The sequence below is a fragment of the Acanthopagrus latus genome, chromosome 6 (assembly GCF_904848185.1).
Source record: "Acanthopagrus latus isolate v.2019 chromosome 6, fAcaLat1.1, whole genome shotgun sequence".
NCBI lineage: Eukaryota > Metazoa > Chordata > Actinopteri > Spariformes > Sparidae > Acanthopagrus > Acanthopagrus latus.
Window position 1 is genome coordinate 28,830,752 of NC_051044.1, and position 10,222 is coordinate 28,840,973.

Consider the following 10,222-nt stretch of genomic DNA (forward strand, 5'->3'; position numbering starts at 1 on the left):
CATCAGTGATATCAGTTAAGTGAACTGTCTTCACAGAGCCCAAAGGATACTAAAAGATAATACCCACCCCAGCCACAATCTGTTTGTCCTGCTGCCATCTGGCAAGAGATACAGAAGTATCTGCTACTGTACCACCAGACTACAGAGCAGCTTCATTCCTCAGGCTGAACAAACCTTAGACCAGAACCAGAACCTTGAACATGGTAAACAGTATACCTGTAAATCTTCAGAATTTTTATGTTATTGTGAGCATGTTAGCATGCTGACATTAGCATTTAGCTCAGATCTCCACTGTGCCTAAGTGCGGCCTCGAAGAGCTGCTAGCATGGCCAGAGAGTGTTAGTCTTGTCAAAGAGAGAGCTGTTAGCCTACATCTATCAAGGCCTATTTTGAATATCATCAAAGTGACTGGAGACTGGAGCCTAATTTTGCAAAACTTTACACACAACTTAGCTTTGTAGCTTAGCTTATGTTGTAAGCTAAGGGAAAAGTATGGGAAAGTCCAGTTTCAATACTCAGAGGCAGTAAAAAGGCTGAAGTTCCCATTATATCACATTTTCAGATGAGATTGTCTCCAGACTTCCTTCATGCTTGTTAATCTCATGGAGACAAAGCCATTTTCAAGGTCTAATTATAATTTGATCAGATTCCACCCGACTGTCCAGGACTGTGTTTTGATTATTTTTGTATGAGATGTCTGAGCAGAGACATCATTCCACTGTGGTGTGGGAAATCTATAAAACCTGCAGTGAGACTTGCCTCGCCCTGTCTGCAATCATAACTCAGAAAATTTCACCAGTATGACTTTCAGTGTCCCTTCATGGTCAGAACCCTGTTCCGGTGGCCCAAGAGTAGCACTCTGTGGCAGCAGATTTTTCCAGCCTTTATGCCAGCTTGAGTGTGTGCACGTTGGTTGAAGTGTGTGGTCAGTGTTGCCTTTTTGCTGAAAGCCAAAGCTCTTCCAAAGCCACAGACAAAGCCACAGCAGGTGGATGGGTAGCAGGGTGGAGGAGAGGAGGGAGGGGCGCGGGAGGTTACAGAGGGCTCAATGCCTCTCCTCATCACGCTCCTCGACTCTGAAGAAAGGGCTGATTAATCGGAGCCTAATAGGATGGAGGGGCCACACTCATCCTTTTACTGATGCTGGACAGGCCGGCAGGACTCTGGCTGACTGACAGGCGAGAAAGTGAGGAGAAAAACTTCAGAGGACAAATAACAAAAAGGATATATTTTGCTTCTAAGTATGAGACTGAAGATTAATAACCCCCAAAGAACAATGTTGAGGCTGTCCTAGGACCTGTCTAACTTATAATTATTTTCAGGTATTATTAGTGAGAGGGTTATTACTGTTTTGATGATATAAGGTTAAAAAGTTGTTGCCTGGATTTGTTCACACTGCTTTCATTTCATGAAGTGAGAGAAAGATCACATACAGAAATTGCAAAAGATTGTTATTGTCTTCCGAAATGACTGATAGTAGTTTGGGTAAAACTGGGAGTACACTGGGTCAGTGAAGTAGCCAACATTGACATATTATATATTAGTTTATTTATTAGTTTATTTATGTGTTATGGTGAAAATTTTAGCAAACATTAGCCTAATGGCACATGTAGCAGAAGTGAATCTGCACACTATCCATCCTCCTTTTGTTGTCATTCAGAAAATTCTTGTCTTTAGCTGCTAAGTGGTCTACTGTGCTTCAAGCTAGACACTAACTTAATATATCTGCTCAGTGAGTTGCTAACCTTGCCTGTCTGTTCAACTAGTAGCTAACCTTGTCCATCTGCTCAGCTAGTTGCTAACTTTGTTCACTCAGCTAGTCACTAACCTTATCCATCTTTCTTTGATCAGCTGATTGCTAACTTTTCTGCTCAGCTAGTTTGGTAACTTTGTCCATCTGCTCAGCTAGTCTGCTAACTTTGTCTGATCAGCTAGTTGCTAACTTTCTTTGATCAGCTAGAGGCTAACTTTCTCTGATCAGCTAATTGCTAACTTTTCTGCTCAGCTAGTTTGCTAACTTTGTCCATCTGCTCAGCTAGTTTGCTAACTTGGTCCATCTGCTCAGCTAGTTGCTAACGTTTTCTGTTTGCCCAGCTAGTTGCTAACTTTGTCCGTCTGCTCAGCTATTTGCTAACTTTGTCAGTTGGCTGTTTGGTGTTGTGAGCCTTAAAACCAAAAGGATGTCAGGAGAGAGGCTGAAACGCCCTGTTGAGTGCCGTCCTTCCACAAACATCGATTTGATCCAGTAATACAAAAATATTGATCTGTGCAGCTCTAAAGCTAGAAAACAACTGCAGTCATTCCCTGATTGAAATAAAATCAGTTTTGACTGACAAGTGATGAAATTTCCATCATGCAGACCCTCACAGCGACACTGACATGGAAAGTTTTAGGCTAGCATCTTGAATGCCTTGAGTCAGCTGTATCAGAGTTGTTGAGTAATTAAGACAGACCGTCCCGCACACACTGCAGCATCACTACACTATGCACTTGTTGGTTAAGATTTTTGCTGATAAAGCATCACCCTGTGAGACAGACTGAGGGTGCCAGGGACAGGGCCCATGGGTGACCCAATGACTGCTCTGGTCCTATGACGCCTGCCAGGCTTTGTAATGGACGCCTCTCAGGTCTCCTCAACCAAGCTCAGTCTGGCCCCTGGACCCTAGCAAGGCCTCTGGGAGCCCGCTGTTGAGTCCCCATTGTCTGTGTAAGTGTGTGTGTGTGTGTGCATGTGTGTGTGTGTGTGTGTCCAAAGGGGTCTTTGGAGGCCTCCTGGGGGCCAGTGACTCCTCTTTGTCTCCGGTTGGCCTGCTGTCAGAGTGTCTTTGTTATGACAGTTGGGCTGCTTTTATACAGACTAAATCACCACTCTCAGCTGTTCATTTACTGGCCTAACCCCAGACAGCCCTCGTGACACCCAACACACACACACACACACACACACACACACACACTCTCTCTCTCTCTCTCACACACACGCACACACACACCTGTAACATCATCCTCTTCTACCTCATTGCATCCCTCGACTTCTTTCACCAGAAATCATGTCCACATCCACCCTGTGAAAATCCCTTTCTGCTAAGTCGAAGGAGAAAGGAGAAAACGATGAAACGAAAAGGAGGATGAGGAGGAAGGGTAACAAAGCGAGGGAGGGGAGGGAGGAGGCCAAAGGGCATTTGACCTCTGACATTTGTGTTGTGGCTGGGGCACGCGGGGGGGTCAGAGGACGCAACAACCCAGGCTAATCAGTAACGGGCTAGATACGACGCACAAATAGACAGAAGAGGAGTACAACAAAATCCAGTCCACTGAAATCTGATTTATCTGTGTGGAATTGAACCTGTGATGTAAAGGGCAGTAAAAAAACCAATAATGGTTACATTTGAATCATAGTAATAAAACACAAAGACAACAAATTCCCTCTGAGATCAGTGAGTCCCTACAGAGGTTAAAGTAGACTAATAATTGGGTCCATCAGGAAGAAAAACAGAAACTGGGCCAAGGGAATGTTTCAAAATAAGTAATAACAAAGCAGTAGATCACATTAAATGAAGAAAACTGAATCAACAAGTCAGAAGTCATTTTATCCCTGCCTCCGCTTAGCTATGAATCAAGTAGGGAATCGAAACAAAAATGTATTTCAGTCCAATTATAAAGCCATTATTCTATGTAATTACTCACAACGATCATCCGATTTTTTTTTTTGGCAGATTGTGTTCCGCTTGATTGGAGGAAAATTAGACTTCAGGAGTCATCAGTGTAATGAATGGCTGACAGTGCAGAGAGAAAGTCAACATGATGTCATCGTTGGTATCTATTGTCAATATTGAACAGCATTGATCCAGCTTGTGTTTGAAGAGAGGAGGCAGGGAGGGCACACAGCATGTTAACCTTTAACCTGCTTCAAGACTTTCATTTCATTTTTTATTTTTGTGTTTTTTTTTACTTACATTTCAGGATGAATGTTAACACCGGCTACAGAGAGACCTGCTTATTCACCTCCTTGTATACTTGATTCTTGCATTTGGAGGTTTTCTTAGTATCTGCAGCAGTGCAGGAATGCCAGTGGTCATCATCATACCTGTAGTTTGCTTCATTTAGTCAGGACCCGCTCTAAAAGTAAAGAAAAAAAGAAAAAGGATTTTTTCCTTTTAGTTCTGGTCCAGTGTCCAGCCCCAACTTCTTATAATAAACAACTCAGTAGACTGAAAAGTTACTCACTGATTGGACAGTTTCGGTCATGGAATTCTGCATTACCAATGTGTCTTGCAGAGAAATTAGATTGTGGGCTGAGAGCGGGTCACGCATCACTGTACTGCAGCTGATTCCTTAATTGTGTTCTTTGTCTGGCAGAGAAATTATTTTATTAGCCTCATTATTATTGTTAGTTACTGTGTGATCGCTACTTTTTATTCACTTCTTCTCAAGGAACTGCCAAAACACACTGACATGGACACAGGTGCAAACTTCTGTTTCAACTCCTGTCACTTTGTGATCGATCAGGAAACCTCCCTGCACCGATGTGGTGATGTGCTTCCAAGCTGCCATGGTTACCAGATGATCTTGTATATACTGGCGTACAGATCACTTGACAGACCAAAAACAGGAGATAGATTTAATAATAGTTTAGCTGTTGGATTCGTGCTAAGATCACTCATCACAATAGGCTGCGGGTTGGTCTGCTTTGCTTTCATACAACAGCCAAACCACAGCGGTGCGTGATGCTCTCCATTCACTTGTTTAATTGACACCATAGTTCACTCTCAGTTCAGTTTTAATTTCATGCCAAATTAATTAAATATAATCGGATATTTTAATTTTCTCCCAACGGACATGTGGATGAGCCCAGTCTGGCCCCTCGACTTTCATTCCAACTAGTTTGAAAGTCGTTCACAGGTTAGAGAATGAGCAATCTGCAGTTAAAGGGCTTCAAAGCTCGGTGCCCTGGTGGTGCTCTGGTACATGCCCTGCGCTCGAGTGCTAGAATTTTTCAGGTTTTCAAATCCAGGATAAGCTCTTATCTAGACTTCTGAAAGCTTGTCATGGTGCTTAAATACACAGAGACAAAACCAAATCTAAATTCAGCCACAACCCCTGACCTTAACAGGATCCTACTGCACATGTACCCCAACACCAGTTCTCCTCCTCACCCTCCTCTTCAAACATTTCCTCTCTCTCTCTCTCTCTCTCTCCCTTCAGGCAGAATGATGTATGACTTCCATCGCGAGAAACCAAGAGAGAGGAAGAGACTTGTCAGAATTGTCATAACTCTTCCAGGAGTCACACACACACACACACACACACACACACACACACACACACACACACACACACACACACACACACACACACACACTCTTTTTGTATGTGTGTGTGTGAACAGTTCATTTGTGCACGACTGTGTGTGTCGCCTGAGTGTAAATGTTAGAGGGCCGAGCGGCATTAGTGTTACCAGGGTGATGGCACAGGAGTGTAAAGCCAGGGGCAATATAAAACCTGTGCTTTCCCAGAATGCCTTTGTGCCGGGCGTGTGTGCCAGCTCCCCGTTGCCGTGGCGACGAGGGGGTCGTTGGGGTAACACGTCCTGACTCGGACCTTTTCTCTCATGACCCCCTTTTCAGTGTGTTTCATGTGTCCAGCGAGAACACACACCGTCCATGCTGTCCGTCTCTCTCCCTCACTGTCTCTATCTGTCACACACAGTCATGCGCAGATGTGTGTGTGTGTGTGTGTGTGTGTGTGTGTGTGTGTGTGTGGGCTGCCTTCACATAGTGTGTAGCTAGCCCAGATGTCTGGGGCTCCATGGGGGATAATGGTTTCTTTCACAGGCAATGGTGTGTGTGTGTGTGTGTGTGTGTGTGTGTGTGTGTGTGTGTGTGTGTGTGTGTGACAGAGAGAGAGGGATTTTGAATGAGCATGAGTGTGTGAGCTTGTGTCTCCCTCAGCAGCGGCACATGCTCGCAGCAATCTCACTTCAACAAACCGAATGGAAGTTAGTTACAAAACACTCACACACACACACACACACACACACACACACACACACACACACACACACACACACACACAAAGCACTGGAGAGGAAGCAGTGGGCTGAAACTGCCGAGTGCTGCCGACGGGTGCTCGCATGCTTGTGTGTTTTGTGCAAATTAGATTTGATCCTGATTGTGAGCAGCGGAGGATACTTCAGGACACAGCAGGAGTTCAGTTCACAGCTGCACGCGGAGGATTCAGTCAAACCCTCCACACGTCCGCTGACAGCTGTGTGACTGCCTCACATATACATACTCTGAAATACATGCAGAAATACAGCACGCTAATCACATGTTACAATTACATAAGAGGAGATAACACCAAGCCAAGCTGATGATTGGTGCTCAGAGATTTAAGTCCCGGATGATTTGGCTGCACCTGTGGTTGGTGGACGTGACACTGAAAAGGTTCTGTCGATAGTGTCACGTAGTTCTATTAGAAAAGACCCATTCATCAGTCACCAGGGGCAGATAATGGGCTTTAGGCAGCATTTAACGTGTGTAGGTTTCCTTGAATCCTTTGTACATGTGCACATCTGAATCCAGTGTGGGAGTGTTACACAGGGAGGTAACTGATGGATATAAACACATGCCATGGCTACAGCAGAGTGAATACTAGCTGAAAAGAGTATTAAAAATAGGGTTTAATGTGGAAAAAAAAGTGTTAATATATTATATTATTATTATATTACTTTAAATAAGATTACATTTGACAAGGAACACTTGAAACTGCATTATTTGAAAACATGCATAAGTAAAATGTTTGATTTGATAAATGAATGCATACAGTCCAGCATAATATAAAGCTGTAAAAAAAAAGATTGATATTTATTATATATATATATATATATTTTTTTTTATTTATTTATTTTTTTTTAACCATAACGCTAGCCCGAAAAAATTCTGCTCTTCTACAACATTATACATTATGCTGAAATATTATAAAACACAAAAAATACACCAATAAACCACAGCAACAAGGAATTATTTGGAGCCACAAATCACAACCATTGGTGAGACTGTTCACTGTACTGACTTAACTCTCCCATAACAATCAAATAAGTAGCTAATATGACCATTAGTGAATTAAACACACTTTATTGTCCACACTATTTTATTTTCGGGGGCGGGATTTAGCATTTTTCTGAGTCAAGATGTATTAGGTGGGACAATGTTAGTCCCACCTCCACCTATTACAACATTTTAAAAGCTTCTGTCATGTTGATGTTTAAAGATAACAATCCAAGTATTCTAATCAGAAGTTAAACAACATATTCTGCTGCATGCACACTTTTACTCTCTTATTTCTTACTTTCTTCAACACTTTTGCACACATTTTTACTCATAATGTCGTATTTTAATTGCGTTAATTGATCATTTTGCTCAAGTAAATAATCACTGAACACTTCCTCCACTATCGTTGATAATGAATTGCGGGTAAAGCGTCCTTAAAAGCAGATCTATATTATCTGAGAACACTTTGCACACTGGGCGCTCGCTCTCTCTCTGTTGCAGCTCATTTCACTCTGGTTTGGCTGCTGCTGTTTTTATGTTGTGTGCATGTTGTATCCATTAACAAGCCATTTAGTTTGGTTTTGACATCGCAGGTCTCACATGAGTTTCGGCTGCAACTCAATTCAGTGAAAGGACTTCCTTTAATCAAGGTTTCTTTTTTTTTCTTTTTCTTTTTTTTTTCTTCTCTGGGAAAAGCTTGAATGTGGAAGCGGTTCAACTTAACCCTTAAACAGGCGAGTCCTCCCGGCCATATGGTACAGCACAAAGTTATACTGAAGTCAACCTGACCGAGCCATCTGTAGTGCTTGTTTAAAGCGTGAATTCCCAGGGTACACTGTGTTTTTTTCAGAAATCGGAACTTTGCAGGCAGCTGCGAAATCACTTGTAGCGTGTTTCCTGTTTGTGGTAAACAGCAGATCGTAGAATTGTTGTTATTTGTGTTTATTGTATGTATGTTTATGTATAAAGACTCTAACTTTAACATTTTAATTTCATTCAAAATGTCCTTTGTTTAAATCAAGTGTTATATGAAGAAATTCAGAGAAACTCAAGAAAGGAAAGTTGCTTATAGCACTTAGACATACCATTCATCACATTTTACACATTATGCTTGTCCACATAAAGAGATATGTGACATAATAAGACATCTTCTAGTTCACTTGGGAAAAAAATGAGTGTGCACTTTTACAACAAGCTGTCTGTTTAAGAGATTAAGAAAAAGAATGTTGTTGATGCTGTGGGGTTAAGTATTTCCAACACTAAATTGTTATTTCATCACGTTGGTGGGGAATTTTCCAAAAAACAAACAAATGTTATTTTGGTATGAACCTCCAGCTATGATCATTATAACAAGTTTCCACATTTTCCCACATTTCTCACTCGCAAACAGATGTCTCACCCACTGCTGCTTACAGTGAGAGGGTGACATGATAAGGAGGCACATCTCAGTTATGTAAGAGCGCTCAATGAATTGTTGATTCATTAACAGGCTCTTTTTACTCACTTCCCCCCTCTGTTGGCCAATCAGCGGCAGGGCTGACACAGGTGACATCTCTGAGGTGACACTGGTGCACTCTGGGATGTTGCTCGCTCCGCTGAAGCCCTCACAGCGGCAGACTGCTCAGCAGCAGCTCTCGTGCTGGCTCTGCAGTGCGCGGTGGGGTTTAACACCCTCCCCTGGGCTCGGTGCAGGTGCCATCTGTCTGGTTGCGGAGCAGGGACGGGTTCAGTGGGAGCAGAAGTTTTGGAAGAGGCTGTCAGACCCAGAATGTAGGTCAGCAGGTTCCCACACCAGCTACGCTCTGCTGTCCAGAAGCTTTCGACTCGTTTTCTGAAGAACCTGCGCACTCTCCGCTCAGATGAGGAGAAAACTTTGGAGCCCCTGTCAGTCAGTGTTTTCAGTGTTTAGCCGATACTCTTGTTTTTGGGCTCGTGTTTGACTTTCTTTCCACTGCTGCGTTCATTTAGTTTGGCTGCCGCAGCAAAACCTCCCCACAGGGACCAGCGCACATTTATCTTATCTTTAAGTATCCAAAATCAGACAGATGACTCGTCTTACTCAACGCTGCAGTGTGTGTGTGTGTGTGTATGTGTGTGTGTGTGTGTGTGTGTGTGTGTGTCTGGCAGCCAGGAGCCACACTGCACACAGCTGGTGGCGCGGCTGCAGCGTCTCGTCCCAGCAGGGTGTATTCTTAGCTCCCTAAAACCCAATAAGTGAAATGAGATTAGACTACACACACACACAGACACACACATCACCCAAACCTCAACCGCTACCACCACCACCACCATCACCACCGCCGCCACCGCCCACACATGAACACACACACACACACACAAGCTCATGACTGAGCCATGTGTGACGACAGGCTGCTGCTGAAGTCTCCCGTCCTTCACTTTTTTCTGTCTTTCCACATCTGCCGGTTGTGAGTGAAACCCCTCTGCTGTCACACGTGAACACACACGTTCACTGTCCTGAACCACTTCGTCTGAAATGTTCCTTTTGTTATTTCCCCCTGAACTAACTTCAGAAACAATCTGATCCTTTATCTCCTCTAGATTTCACGAGAATTGTTCTTGTGGGTTTGAAAAAGTTGTGTGTTCACTCATCCACCAGGAGATACATGGTGTTACCAGACATGAATGTGTCTGTTGTTCGCGGTCTTGTTGTGCTCTGTTTGGTTTCTATTCATACATGGCGTTTAGTTTGCACCTCCTTCATCTGTTGGTTCACTTTAATTGTGAGAGCTGGTTATAGTGTCAGTTATTACAGCAGCCTTCTGATGCTGATCCTGCACTCCTGCCTTATGTCTTCATGCACAAAGCAGTTATTTTTTTTTAAATGATGTGTTAATATATTTATTGCATTCTGTAATGGATATAATATATAGTACTAAATCATATTATTGAAATGTAAATAGGTGCATACAGTAACAGAACTAACAGTAACAGATAAATAATAAATACATCAATAAATACAGTATCACTAAATGATGATAGTGTCAATTATTATCCTAACATGAAATCGTTTTACACCCACAACTTTGCAACTATAATATAATATAATATAATATAATATAATATAATATAATATAATATAATATAATATAATATAATATAATATAATATAATTTTATTATCCATTTAGTTTTAAAAAAAATACTTTCTTATTT